Below are 14,584 nucleotides of genomic sequence, written 5' to 3'. Positions count from 1 at the left end.
CACTGTATTTCTATCTGCACTATTCACTCACCCTACTGATGCAAACCAGCTGCCTCGCGGTACGTCCACACCCTGGCAAGCTTCTTAAGCCCTGTCAAAACCCCGCTAAGCTTTAATTCAGCCCATTCTTATCAAGTGAAGAGCCGTATGTTATTTACTCTCAGATTTCTCAAGTCTGCTTTGAAATGATGCCACTCGCCATCGTCTCCAGCATACACAGTTTCGGCCACAAAGTGTAAAGGCTACACGATGCAAGCTAGTCGAGCTGAGTCATTCGTCACTTCGATTTGCGTCAATATATTGAGGCTGCTTAAGCAAGGCGCAACAAGAAAAAAATGGTTATACCGGCAAATTTAAGGACACAAGCACGACACGCCGACTGCAGCTGACAAAGGCTACGTTTGCAGCAAGCTGTTCTACCGCTTGGCGTTGGAAACCAGTGGAGCAAAAGTTTCAGTCCAGTCCGCCGCAGTGATACTCAGCTTACGGCGACGTGATACGGAACGTGCGTTTTTGCATTCGATTCTTCGCGGCAACCGGCACTTCACCCTGCCTCCACTTGACAGCGGTCGAATACAAGAACGCCTACGTAGCACCCCTTGCATGCACATTAAGGGGAAGCTAAGGAGAAAAACAAATTAGGCTGTATTAATTATATACTCTCCTACAGAACTGAGTAGGCCACTGTTATCGTGAGGAGACGCAGAAAAGGTGCGGGAAGTAAAGGCGGGTGGCGACGCCACCTTGAAGTTAGCTGACCGTGACTTCACGGATTTTGGCGGCCTCTGCTAGTCAAGTATTTATCGGTAAAGATGGACAGAGTTGCATGCTACAGATTTAGGTAAGTTTCAGGACCTTATACTGTGCCGCAGTGGGCCAAATAAGACAAAAATAGTTTGAAATTCGTGACGTCACACGGGTGTATTGGCCAGGGGTTTCGACAAGAAATTCAGATAACGCAATTTTCACGTCCATTTTACCTTCCTAGTATCAGCCTAGTCCTGTGAAATCAACCACAACAGATATTTAAAAAAGCGTTTTGCAGGCCTAAAGTCATTGAATAATTCCTTTTGTGGTCCTTTTAAAGAACTGCATTGCTGAAAGATATTCCGAAGTCCCGGCTTGGGCGACTTGGAAGTCTGCTTGGGCATTGTTGGATTGGAAACTCATGACTTGAAGCTCCTTAGTTCGCTTTCACGACTAACGACTCAGAACTGGAAAACGCACTAAAGAACAAAACCATAACGCTTGACGTGCTATGTGCATTTCCAATTTTGTGTCATCACAATGCATCATCCCGTTCGAGATAATCCTCTGGAGCACTGCCCAATTAAGCAGGCGCTGCCATTCTAAACCGTTTTCGCCGAAGCGCTGTGTGACGACAAATTCCAGAAAACTAAGACAGCAATTGCGTGCATTCTCATTCTAACCGGTAGCAATTACTAATAATCGCAAGAGCAATCTCGTAACGTATTGCAGCGTGACTTCAGCTTACGGATAGCTCACGTGCAATGCAAATGAAACAGACCTATTTCTAGATTAAAAGTCGCCTTGTTAAGTCCCCAAATGTTTCAGGTACCTTTGCAAACTTCCCTCCAATCCCGTGCAGCCCTTAGCGAGATTCGAGAGATCATGGCGCTTCGGCCGACATCGACAAAGTGAACAGTTTATGATGGCGATATAATCTACTATTTGCGAGCAATTGATTATGTAAAAATGACAAACTTGAACAGCACCTGCTGATAATGAAGAGAACATAATGGTTGGGTCCCCATCGCGGAAGCGCGCCTTTTCCTTTTAGGCCAGTCCTTCCAGCAGGATTCCTGCGGTAAAGACAAGCCAGAAAATGTTGCATATTTAAATACGATCATCTACTTGCGCACAAGCTGCAACATTATGCAAATAAGTAGCTTGCACCACTGTCGTACCGTAACTAGATACCCCAGCTGGATGTTCAACCTTTCTTTGACGTAGTTTTAACATATTTATTCATGTTTTTGTTGCAAAATAAAGTTTTCCACACATATCTGTCTTTCCACTCACTTCGGCTAACTCTTGGGTAAATTATGAGCAAGTGTGAATAAAAGCACGTAACACATGTTTAGGTAAGTGTACAAGTGCGTTACGACCAATGTTTGCGCATCTGGTAATGTATAATTTATTACCGTAAAGCGCTGTGTGCATTTTATTATATGTACTATATGAAGAACAAGTATATTACATCGTATCAATTTCAAGACAGATGGTGGGTTATGCTCAACTATGAATAATTTAAGCTGCCTTATACATGGAGCAAGAGCCTGTGTCACGCTCCACAACCTTTAGCTTTTGCCCGTTTTTCTGTACGAGATGCCAGTAAACTTTAAATTTCAGACTAGGAGCCAAGTGAGCACAGGCGGACGCGGTTTTGCCTGAGATATGTGCCGCTGCAGACACAGTGGCGATTGACGATTGACTGTAAAGTTGAGCTGCTACTGATGCACCGTGCAAACTGCAGACAATGAAATTTCTTCTAGGCCAACCGTCATTTGTTGTTTTCCTCCTTCGAAGCCTGCTTTGCAATATTACCCGAGATTAGCTTTTATTTTGCAAGCAGCGAAATAAAACGTAATTTTTAGATTTCTTGCAGTAAGATTACACAGCGACATTTATTTCTTTGTGATAGCTGTTGCAAAAATATATATAAATGAGATATGATACACTGGTTACGCAAAAGAAGGAAAAAAAAACAATTGGAAGAACTATATTTGGCGTTGCCTGAGCTAGAATTAGGCAATATTTATAAAATAGTGTCCGTAATTTACATCTGCAACGTCGATCTGTTCGCGGCTCCAAAGAAGCTAATCACTAAGCATCACTAAGAAGCTCCAAAGCTTCTTAGTGATTTTGTTGATGTTGCCGCTTAAGCCACTCAATGAGTAATCTTAAATCAGTGACCTCTGATTTTTATTTTTACAAGTACCTGCAAGTTCCTCACAAGGGAATTATTGCAGGGGGGACATCTGTAGCGACAACCAAAACATATGTCAAATTGAGCTGATTCAAAAAGCAGACAGAAAGGTGCAAACGCAATTTCTAAGCTTATAAAAAAGAACAATTGAAATAATTTGTATGTGCGTTCAGAGGACCGAGGTCATGATTGAGCTTGGCAATGTGAGACATCGGGTTAGTTGGTATTCCACGACCAAAGTTTAATTAGCGCGCAGAAGTGACGGACGCATCCCAGATACAACAAGCAGAAGCACTAACTGGCAACTAATGTTTCCTGAGCGGGAAGTACTATTTATACATGTAGAAGTCCTACGTTGCACCCACATCCCATTTGTTTCACTCTCGGTGCATCTATTACACATGTTCCAGTATGGCTTATATTTGCGTAGGTAACAAGTTATCGGTAGTAAAACAGTTGGAGGCTGGTGCTCGTGCTTATCCTGTCCATTATGCGCCCATGGTTTCCACGGGCTAAAAAAGTTCGGTCGCGTCCGGTTACATGCGGTATCATCCCGATTTGTAGTGCCACGCTGCATCTCGGCGCCACGTTTAATTTCGGCGCCATTCTTCAGCAAGGCATCAATCAACACTATGAAAGCTTCGAAGGAGGAAAACAAGTAATAGCTGGTCTGAAATAGTTTTCATTTTCTTCAGTTTAAACGGCCCAACAGTAGCAGTTCGACTTTTAGAGGATTACCCTTGCTTTTTCCCACTGTCACGAAGTCCGGAAATGGAGGGTTCAGCGGACGATGGAGGCTCATTTGGAAGAAAAGTAGCTACTAATATTTGCACGTTTAAAGCGGCCCTGAGACAGCCCGAGAAATGTCGGTGGCAACAATGCGGTGATTTCGAGTTAGTCATCAACTGACCCGACGTCGACCTGTGACACCGTGATCTTTGGTTGCAGATGAAATGTGCGATATACGTTGGCTTTGCTATTGCGAGGATTGCCAAAAAATATATTACGATATACGACGATATTAGGTTTTATCGACATTTTAATTATCACCTAATTATCGCAATAGTCGCGCGGGAAGTGTAACTATGGAAACGATGTCAGAGTTACAGCAGTTATTCCCGTATTTCCGTCCAATTTGCCCATACATTGACCCTCGGCCGAAGCCTTGGGCAGTGCCTACGCATCAGTCTCGCCAGAGCATCAATTTGTTATTACATCATAGTAATGAAGCCTCTGAGAAGAGCTAAAGTATTACTTAAGGCTAAATTCACTTTGGGCACACCACAAACAATCAAACAAACAAATAACCGCTATGAATATGCGGAGCGCCTGGTGCGCCAACTTCCTATACGTAAAGCTCACACCCTGCTATTCTACTGGATGTCAGTTTTACGTAACTGGAGAGTGAAGTCTGGGAACCAGATCTGCAAAAGTTTGAATCGAAGGCAGCTATAGTGTTGTTTGTATTTCTAATTACTTTCCACCAGTAAGTTCGCTTTGTGTGCGACAATTATCATATCGGTTGCTCTTGCTTTTTTTCTTTTCAGATGTTCAGGATTTATCAAAAGCAATGATTGTGGCCTAAAAAAGTGTAGCACGAACATGCTTTCTTTCTGTGGTAAATTTGACCTCTACTTGAGAGTAATTTTTTAATGCGTAAGCATTCTTAGGCGGCTCACCCAGGAAATCTGTCCGACTGTCCACCTGTCCATCCATAACGCCCAGCGCGATGCGCCCCATAAGAACAGAATAAATTCGAAAAGAAAAAAAGTTGGCGGTGGTCAGTGTAGGATCTAGCCGAGTATCTAGGCTAAACACCCGCGCTTACAGAAGGTGAATATATCTAACCAATGTCCAAGGAGAACAGTTTCTATGAATACTTTCTTTAACTATTTGGCATTTGTGGAATAAAAGCCAGCTCAAGAACCACATGCAATGATGGCTTAGAGCCTTGTAGACATCAGGAGAATTCTGGTTTTGCCAAAATTTACATCCTCGAAGCGTTTTGGTGGCCGCGGGATGCGCTTTCCGCTGGGCCGTTCATTCACCAGTGCTGCAAAGTATAAATTTACATCGTACTTTGCACGCATATCACCAAGTAAGCGACAGGGTGCGGATAGCCTGGGCTCTTTATGAAAGTGTTGATGCTGTAATTTGAACGTCAGTATCTCTACCTGTGCTGTCGGTGCGAGCGCATTCATAATGTAATATTTATCTGTAACCGGCGACACAAATATGTGCTGCAACCCCAAACAGCGGACAGGCGAATTTGGGCGCAAGCGGAAACATATACCTGCCGCTCAGCCCGACAATGCAGCCGTAGCCCTCAACCGCAGACTGTAAACGCATACACTAGAAATCCCCGCAAACCGCCTATAAGGAGAGTAACCTCGGCCAGAGTGTTGCTCTAGAACAATAAACAAAGATAAGAAATGGCCGCGTATCTGCATGCTTCGCTGCAAACGACATGTAAGCGCGTAGGTGTGGTGTTGCTACGTCTGTACATGACATGCAAAACAACATGTTCACTTCTCGACATTGGTATAGTAAAGTTGCACAATTTTTGGCATGGTTACATTCTGTAAGAGATCCGGCGCTCAACTCTAGGCGGTCGGGCACTTTGTTCTAGGTGGAAAACAACTCTGGACAACAACAAATATATACGCGCTGACGTCTTCTGTGAATATCGGCTTAAACAGGAGGCATTCTTGTTAGCATGACATCTTGCACTGTTACATAGTTTCAGCGTGTGTGCAGTGATTTCATGATTTGAATACTTTAAATCGAGTTTAGAAGTAAATTTGGGCGGTGAAATGTGTAGTGTACTCTCATAATGTAAACAATAATTTACCCTTTCAGAAATCATGTTAACGAACTGGTTATCCATCAACCACATCTTGGAAAAATCTAGAGAAATCTAGGGAATTTTTGTATACAAGTTAGGGGAAAACTAACTTCGGAGGTTGGCAGCACTGACCTTCACCGACCGAAATGAAACCGATTTCTGAGGGCTCATGCGCTTCGCGACGCGCAGCACAGACAGATAAGCAGTCAATGAGTTGGTGAGGATGGTAACGAGTAATGAGGGTCCGGTCACGGTAGATAATGGTTCGACACGGATGGATAAGATGCTATAAAGAGCGATAAGGGCTCATAATGGTAGGAACTATTCTGGTAAGGTTGATAAGGACCGATAACATTTGATAAAGGTCGAATCATGTCCGATAAGGTTGATAAGGATCAGATCAATTGCAACAATGTTGATAACCGACAAGGGTCGGATTGCGCTTGGTGTGTCGTCTGCTCTTACGTCCGTGTCGTTTTTTGTTGCGCAATATCATTTGAATGATGGATTACCAACTTGCCCGGAATGCTGCTCTCATTAGGATCGAGTCCGCTAAGGTTGATAAAAACTGATAAGAGTGGATAATCGTCGGATCGGGTCCGATAAGGTTGATACCGACTGATAAGGGTTTATACTGGTCGGATCAAGTTTGACAAGATTGATAAAGACAGATAAGGGTTGACGAGAGTCGGATCAAGTATACTAAGGCTAATAAGAATCGATAAGTGTTGATGAGAGGTTATATGGCAGTCATCAAGTTTGATAAGGTGATAAGGATGATAAGTAGTGATACGGTGATGAGACACAATGCTTATGCATACTTGGACAACGTCAGTGGAATTTCTGCATAATTTGTTTTCCTGTTTAGGCTGCCTGTTGCCGACCCATAGGTCTATTCCAGCAAGCTGCTGCATTGCGTTCGAAAGCAAGTTCTTACATTTACAGCAGGGATCACTTCTGTGGTTAGCATGCAAATGAACCAACAAGTGCGTGGTTCTGGGTCAAAAAACGAAAAAGAAAGCACACTGCAGGACGACATGTTGGGCTAATTGGTGTTAACTTCTCGATATAATATAGCGCAAGGGCACAACCAGAAGGACAAGACATGGCGTGCATTTGTGACGTGTATTTGTGGAAGACACATGACAGGTGACGTGTATCTGCGTTGCTCCTTAGTGGTGGGGTATTTGCGCTAAATTGTTCTATTGAACACTTCATCACATATGTGCAATATTTATGTAGCTACAGTGCTTAAGCACCCTCCTACATCAACCTGTGTGCAGCATTTTATGTTAGTGCAGAAAAAAATTCGTGGTGACGCTCACCTCGGAACTCCTTCGTTCTCGAGAATGTAGATGATGTTCGTGCCGTCAGCGTCTTCGATCCACGACCGTCGGTCTATGCTGACACCACCAGCCGACGTAGACAAGCAGTTCCACTTCAGCGACGGCAGGCTTTGAGCGTTTTCGTTTGTCGTGATCCTGAATTGTACAAAGCGACGTACTTGAAGCGGCAGATAACATGCCTGCACTGTGAAGCCGAAAAGCTTCTTGCGAAGTTAAAGATACTTGGTACATTATCATTACAAGCAGCGAAGGGATTGTAGTGCCAAGGTTACCGGGCACGCCTTCTTTCTCTGCCCTCGTATTGCATTGGTAAAGCGACAGGGTTCAATTTATGGTGGAGCGTTGCACATAGTAAACAAAGAAAAGAAAGCCATCACGGCTCACAAAGTCATTGTACCCGCGACGGCGGGTGTAAACGTTGGGTGAGCCAAGGTGGCTGTTTTTTTTTTTTTTTCACATGCGCTGTCTTCCCGTGTGCCTCGTGTTGAAGGTCACGTAATCTGAAGCCTCCGACACGCATTCAAGCGAGAGACAGTCCGAAGCAATCGCCCACCGAGGACGGCGTTCATTACGCCAGCGTTGTGACAGGGAGTGTTCGCGGTAATCTAGTGGCATCTGTTGACGTTTTCATGTGCGAGCGTGACACCGTGCTTGTTAATTTTTTAGCCAATGCTTAGTGCAATTTATGTGGGCGATGAAACTATGGACATTATTTCATGTAGTTGTCTAATACATTGCTATCGTTATCAATGCTTCGCTTTTCTGGCAGTAGGGCTACTTTATTTTTTTAACGAGAAGAATTTAAAGTTATCCCTAGACGTCGCTAACCACATTAAGTAAATCTGTTCGCTGTATAAGAAATACATCTCCTAATGTCAGTACTCGAAGTCTACTCGCTTAGCAGCCATTAAATTAAAAATTAAATTATGGGGTTTAACGTGCCAAAACCACTTTCTGATTATGAGGCACGCCGTAGGGGAGGAATCCGAAAATTTCGACCGCCTGGGGATCTTTAACGTGCACCTAAATCTAAGTACACGGGTGTTTTCGCATTTCGCCCCCATCGAAATGCGGCCGCCGTGGCCGGGATTCGATCCCGCGACCTCGTGCTCAGCAGCCCAACACCACTTAGCAGCCATGATGAAGGAAGTTATGAAGTGAGTCGCTTAATTTTGTTCGTGTGTGGGTGGGAATGCTAATATAGTTTCCAAAGCGCGGCTAACGGAAACTAAGGTGTAGGGTGAGTGCCATATATAACTGTATCACAAAAAAGACAGAGCACAATTGAAAGAAAGAGAGGCGCACGATCGTTACATCTACAAATGAGTTTTTCATTTGGAAACCGCGAAGTTAAATATAACAAGGTGCTGACGTGGACGCGCACTCCAACATAACTCTGTCGCACTGCCTTGCGCCAAAAAACACCACATATCATCGCAAAGTGAAAGGGCTGCGTGCTTCACGAAAGCGCCTGTGCTTTCTGCGCTACAGTATATAAGTACCTATACAGAATGTACCTATATCAACTCGCCCAAATTTCCTATTTTGCTGAACTACGGTATGTACATTGTAGCAAGGGCTTAAGATGCATTGTACTTTGGCCATGTAATCCAAGAATACACCGACGAGAGTGCAACAAGTTGGAGTGAACAGGGAATAAGGTGATTTGGTTGCCTCTTGGGCAATAATATCAAGAAAAGGAGCCGAGGAGCAATGGCTAAGTTGTAAAGCAAAAAGATGAAACAAGAATATTGCGAGCCTATAAGTATGGACGCAGCTGCGGAAGAGCGATTGCACGGACGTTTCACGCTGGCCGATACGCAATTCTTAAGTTACTCTCTGAAGTTACATAACACCAGGTGACCTGCCCCTACGCTTGTTCATGTAAACAGCCTCATCTTCAATCGAAAGATTTCTTTGCACTCAGATTTCATCTTTATCGCGACATCTCTTTTTTGTCTAATCATATCCATGCTCTTGGTCGAGCGCGGCCATCTTGAAAATACGATTACTTCACACAGCAGCGTACAGGCGACAGATGGCTAAATTACTCAGTTGTCGTTTTACTGTCGTGAACTCGAAATGCCGATTGCCACCAAGCTGTGTAACAAGCTTCATGGCGCGCGTCGGGCCGGGCACTTACATAAGAATGTCCTCGTCCACATAGACCTGCAGCGGCGTTGGGAACTGAGTCCTGGGCCTGGTGTAGGCGACCGGGTCGTAGTCCAGCCACATCACCTCCCAGGGAACAAATTTGTCCGGCACCGGGAAGCGCTGTATCTTTGTGCCCGGGTACGGAGATTGGCGCGAAATGTAGTGCAGCGTCGTCTGCTGCTGTATGGATGTACCCATGGACATCGGGTCTGGGACATGGTTTGGGCAGAGATTGAAGGTCGTGGTAATGGTTGCAAGGTATCACTGCTAGAGGTGATGCATCTTGAAGAAGCACAGAGCAAAACTAGCAGACAGCGAAACTAAAAGGATGAGAAAAGACGCAATGTTCTGGAGAAAAGCTCTGCAAAAAAGATGCCTTGGGAAAAATCGGCATTCTATTTGTGTCTTAATGGCGCGTGTTTTATTGCGAAGACTACGAAACAGGAAGAATTTTCGTTACCTTCTAGCTGACATCAAATTTACGAAGCAGGTACTGTATTTCCTTAAATTAATCACTACCTAATTTCTAAACGAAGAAAAAATATCAGAACGTGCACGTGCACACAACTGATTAGCTCTTTCCATACTACGTCACGACGATGAGCAAAACGAAAGCAAGGTAAAAGCGGGAGCCAACGTTTCGACAAGAGGACTTGTCTTTTTCAACGTCCACTTGTCGAAACGCTGGCTCTCGCTTTTACCTTATTCTCCTTCTGCTCATCGTCTTGAATTTTCCATCTCCCGCCCTCCCCATATTTTTCCTGGAATACGACGTCACGTCGTTCGTACTGGGGCGCGATCGCAGAGCGTTGTTCGAAAGGCGCGATCTGTTTGAGTTTAGTTTTGCCTTACGCGACTGACCTATGCCGACCTAACGTCGTCAGCCGCGTCGGTCGGCGCTGCCTAGGCCAGTCGCGTGAGACAAAACTGAACACAAACTGAACGCGCGTTTCGAACAACGATCTCTGTTCGCGCCTCTGAACTCACCTACAGCTGACCATATGGTTGCCCGAGAATGGGAAACGCAAGATAACGACAAGGTGCTACATTTGTTCTGCCGTATTCGTGTAATGGCCATAGTAGCAGAAAACCCGAACATACGTGCACGTTCAGAGATATCATGGAACGGTAACACTGCTACTTACAGAATGCTTAAAAATATGTTTATGTTAATTCGTTCTCTTTGTCCTACAGTTATAGAGGAAAACGTATCAAATGACAAAATGTTACCTGTGGGGACAATGCATCGTCTTTTAAGAGAGTGCGAGAATCGCAATTTGAGCAATACAACTAAATGAACTCGACGCAAAGCATGTACACGTCCACAGATGGAAGCCTATGTACAAAACAAAGCCGCCGAATGCCGCGCGTTCTTAGAAGGCCGCACATATAAAACCCTTTTCTTTAGCAGTGAGACTGGTTCGTTACCAGGAAACGACACTAGGGTCTAAGTATACGGCCCCACAAAAACCTATGCTCTTTAATGAAGCGTCCGTGATTGACAAGCGTGAAAGGGCAAAATACATGTAAGCACAACAGGTATGAAGAGGAGGCTGAAGCAGAAAATAGAGGCACGATGTGAGATACTCAGCTCCACTTCAATACTGACGAATAATTTCTGACGGCGTCAGCTATTATGGGATACTCTCCACTCGCTCCTGCCTTTGTCATTTATGGTTGCTTTCGTAAGAATGCTGGATAAAGTGCTAAACCCAGAACCTTGCCTTTCCACATTCATTATCACGCTTTTTTTATATCTACAGTTCCAAGAGCAAGAAGTCCCCTTGCATGACGGTGAGGGTACAGCACGAACGTTAAACGATGACGTAGACAGGACGCGGAAAGGCGCTGAACTTCCCATTGCGGGTTTATTACCAATGTGCCTAATTTACCAAAGTGTGAAACAGTTATCTAAAAAAAACCATTAACTACTAACGATGAAAGCAAGAATAGAGAGACACAAGTGTGTGTCGAAAACATCAGACAAAACAAAAAGAAAAAAAAGAGGTGAACGACTCTGCAAAAGCAAGAGCAAAACATCGAAATTACAAATTCGCATCACAATCGCCATCCGAACCTGTAGCTTCCCAAGAACTTGCTCTTTTTCTGACAGGGCAAATAATGGCTTACTGATGCATGCGCTATTTGCCCGCGCTATTCGTTATACGCCCTTTCAATATTGAATCATCAATTAGCCTAAACAGGCACCCATATACATGCTTCATCTACATTATTATTACTATTATTATTATTATTATTATATAAGCTTTTTCTGTTGCACACAATCATAGAGATCAAGACAACTAGTTGGCAGCTGCCACCAGGAGGGACACAACGCCTGCCAGCTCCAGAAGAGAAAGGATAGAGGAATAGAGCCCAGTGAAAGAAGAGGGAAAATATTAAGAGGGAGAGAATACCAGCGAGTTTCCGCTCATCTCGCCCCTTCCTCTCGAAAGTGAAGCTAAATATCACCGCGCTGCCCGATGTGATTACTGCAGTCCTATAAACTGCGTTTAAAGTGAGTTGTATTATCTCCCAGTTTTCTACCGCCAAGCGGCGCTACCATATTTTTTTGCGTTTGACAGTATTGTAATCTTTCTGTTGTCCTGTAGACTATACAATCGTCTCCGAATGGTACAAATGCAGTCACCCAATAGAAACAGGTGCCTGACCTCCCTTATTTGAACAAGCCTGCTTGAGGGTCTCCAGGTAGATAAGCGAAAGAGACATCTTGCGCTGGACCTCCTCCACTTGACCACGAAGTTGATCCAGCACGGTACGTTGATAGTCCACGTCCTCCAGCATCAGCGTCAAGCTGTGAAAAGGCAAATACCAACTATGCAGTCCTGCCGCGCGGGAAGCGCCCAGCGCAACCGTTTTCAGCAAGGGCACTCTCAACAGTGTGCTGAGTCACTTTTCTGTACGCAATTTACCAGACGACCGATATTCATATTGTAACCATAAGTAGCACGAACTTCACCATCATCCTATTTCTTGTGCACTCCAGTACAAAGGCCTCTTAGGCGTTGTCTCCGATAACAACGCCTAATAATCTACTGTCGTCGACTACGTTTTTCTCCCCTTTGCAACAATTCTCTTATTCTAACACGACGTGGCCAACGCAAGACAACCGTAATGCGTCTCTGCGAGTCCTCCAATTGGATTACACAGAAGAAAAAAAGTCCTCGAAGGGGCCACCATGCGTTGATACTTCAGCAGGCGGCAACATTGTAAGGGTCCCTCAGCATATTTTATGGAGTAACGCATATATACGTACACATTACACATTTACATACGTGCCTGTTTATTCCGTTTCACGACAGTTTTCAATGAATGTCCATACGTTCTTATCTTCATTCCGTCTGATTTTCGTCTGATACCATTTCAATGCGGTCCTGCTGATATTGCCGTTCTTCACTACAGCCACTGTTTCGGAAGAGGGCACTGATTTTCTTCCCTTTCTCCTCTTATCGCTTGGCAGCATAGCGAATAGTTCGGCCTGCGCACGGCGTTGTTTAAGTTCAGCCAGATCTACGGGAGAGTCAGCTTTCGAGCTACGAGCCAAAGCAGAGGACTGAGAAGAAATTCAATGCAGGGCACCCCTGTTACATCCCGTGAAGTGCGTATATAGCTCATTCGCACCACCGTTTTCTGACGCATAGCGTGGCGCGTTGGAACGCGTCGCGAACCACTCTCTTTCTCTTTTTGTGGTCAGCTGTAAGATGCGCACGCTCAATTTTGTATAATTATTGCTGACAGCTGCATGTAACGCTGTTGCTATGCGACGTGCCTGACGAGGAGATTAACCGGTAATTTTATTCAGCAGTAAAAAAAAAAAAACACGTTTAACCTGAAAACACGACGTGACTGACTTTGTAGAACGCACCATTGTCCCACAGTACGATGACAGAAGTATAGCGGATTTCGAGGACGAACTTATTTTTTCATCTTCAGCTATAGAAAATGCTCGCGTTGTTGCTACGCGACGCGCCTTGCCCACCAAGCATTTCAAGCGCTGGCTTTCACAATCTGTTTCAGGCATGCATCCGTGGTCTAATGGTCAGTGCATCGAGCTTCTGTGCTGCGGGGCCGGGGCTCGAAACTGGGCATCGGTCATTTTTGTTTCTAGTGGCAACTAGTGACATACGGTATCACTAGTTGGCCATCAACGGCCAGAAATTGACAAATCGCAAAGTGGAGAGGAAAGCCAGAATGAGGCTATCGCTTTAAAAAATATTCCCACGCGTCATTATCTCAGTGGTAAATCATATGTCCTGATTGGCTTCAAGACCTGCAAAAGGATGGGGTTGAAAATATATTCGCAGCAGGGAGTCCAAACTGGCCTCCCAGATGCATCAGAGGACAGTGTAATATGAGGTGCCGTCCGGCCATGTCTGTAGGCCGTGTTCTTCTTGCATGTTCACTTTGGGTTGGGCAGCATGACGACGTTTCCCCTTTTGACGCGGTACGTTTTCAACTAATTATCGCTGTTGTCAAAGCTGTAGGTAGGCGCAAGATGCGACTACAGAATCCGGAATTTATTGAACGCTGTCGCAAATTCTACCGTAAAAGAAGTGTCTCTGATAAGATTGGGCGCACCTTGCGAATAGTGTTGTAGTAGATTCTCTAATGATCAAAAAAGAGAACTCCAACAAAGAAAAAAAGAACTATTCAGTCAAAAATTAAAAGATGTTTGGGCTCCAACACAGGAGCCTTGTTCACGATCTTATGTTCACAATAATTATGTCATTGTGAACAACGCTCCCGTATGGTAGCTAAAATACCTTTTCATTTATCACTAAATATTTTTTTTTGCCTTTGTCGGCATTCTTTTGTTTCATCATGCTTTTCCCGACCAGATATGATTTTGTCAAAGCGTGAATTTCAATGCACATTCTCTAACGCACGCAAACACCAGCTATTACCCTGTAATCTACGACGAGTAATGCATAAATAGAAACTGAATGTGACCCGCGAGTTCAGATTCGAAGGCCGATGGCTGCGCTCTCCGCTATCACTGTCGTTTCAGTGTTCCTTGTTGTCTCTGCACACAAGTTGGAGTAATAATAAAGTTAAATTGTTTACTACCCGCGTCGGCAGCGTTTTAGCTTGACCCAGTACTGCAACGTGGCAACGCCACCGCGAACATTTTGCGAACGTCCACTCCTTTGGCGTTATGGCACAAGAGGGAGTTGCTCAATATTAGAACAGTTCCATCGCACCCGAGCCTTATTACAGATAACTATGCTACCTATAGTCATCCTTGATGTACCACAGTTTCCTCACTGA

General features: G+C 44.5%; 1 pseudogene; it reads right to left on the bottom strand.

Moving 5' to 3' along the window:
- The window catches only part of LOC126534623 (transient receptor potential cation channel subfamily M member-like 2), a 126,520-nt pseudogene that overhangs the window by 22,585 nt on the left and 89,351 nt on the right, over positions 1-14,584 (bottom strand).

Source organism: Dermacentor andersoni, chromosome 7 (assembly GCF_023375885.2).
Source record: "Dermacentor andersoni chromosome 7, qqDerAnde1_hic_scaffold, whole genome shotgun sequence".
In the NCBI taxonomy this organism is placed as follows: Eukaryota; Metazoa; Arthropoda; class Arachnida; order Ixodida; family Ixodidae; genus Dermacentor; species Dermacentor andersoni.
This window is presented reverse-complemented; position numbering and strand designations above follow the sequence as displayed.